We start from the raw sequence: 1063 nt of genomic DNA on the forward strand, positions 1-1063 counted from the left end.
AGGGAGGCAGGGACGAGCTGGACTGGTTTTGGGATGCGGTAGGGGGAGGGGAGATTTTGAAACTTGTGAAATCCACATTGATACCATTGGGCTGCAGGGTTCCCAAGCGGAATATGAGTTGCTGTTCCTGCAACCTTCGGGTGGCATCGTTGTGGCACTGCAGGAGGCCCAGGATGGACATGTCGTCTGAGGAATGGGAGGGGGAGTTGAAATGGTTCGCGACTGGGAGGTGCAGTTGTTTGTTGCGAACCGAGCGTAGGTGTTCTGCAAAGCGGTCCCCGAGTCTCCGCTTGGTTTCCCCGATGTAGAGGAAGCCACACCGGGTACAGCGGATGCAGTATACCACATTGGCAGATGTGCAGGTGAACATCTGCTTGATGTGGAAAGTCTTCTTGGGGCCTGGGATGGGGGTGAGGGAGGAGGTATGGGGGCAGGTGTAGCACTTCCTGCGGTTGCAGGGAAAAGTGCCGGGTGTGGTGGAGCTGGAGGGGAGTGTGGAGCGGACAAGGGAGTCACGGAGAGAGTTGTCCCTCCGGAAAGCAGATAAAGGTGGGGAGGGAAAGATGTCTTTGGTGGTGGGGTCGGATTGCAGATGGCGGAAGTGTCGGAGGATGATGCGTTGGATCCGGAGGTTGGTGGGGTGGTACGTGAGGACGAGGGGGATTCTTTTTTGGTTCTTATTGCGTGGACGGGGTGTGAGGGATGAGGTGCGGGAGATGTGGGAGACACGGTTGAGGGCGTTCTCGACCACCGAGGAGGGGAAGTTACGGTCCTTGAAAAACGAGGACAACTGAGATGTACGGGAGTGGAATGCCTCATCCTGGGAGCAGATGCGGCGGAGGCGAAGGAATTGGGAATAGGGGATAGCATTTTTGCAGGAAGGTGGGTGGGAGGAGGAGTATTCTAGGTAGCTGTGGGAGTCGGTGGGCTTGAAATGAATATCGGTTTCTAGGTGGTTGCCCGATATGGAGACAGAGAGGTCCAGGAAGGGGAGAGAGGTGTTAGAGATGGTCCAGGTAAACTTAAGGTTGGGGTGGAAGGTGTTAGTGAAGTGTATGAACTG

The sequence above is a fragment of the Rhincodon typus genome, chromosome 31 (genome assembly GCF_021869965.1).
Source record: "Rhincodon typus isolate 14 chromosome 31, sRhiTyp1.1, whole genome shotgun sequence".
In the NCBI taxonomy this organism is placed as follows: Eukaryota; Metazoa; Chordata; class Chondrichthyes; order Orectolobiformes; family Rhincodontidae; genus Rhincodon; species Rhincodon typus.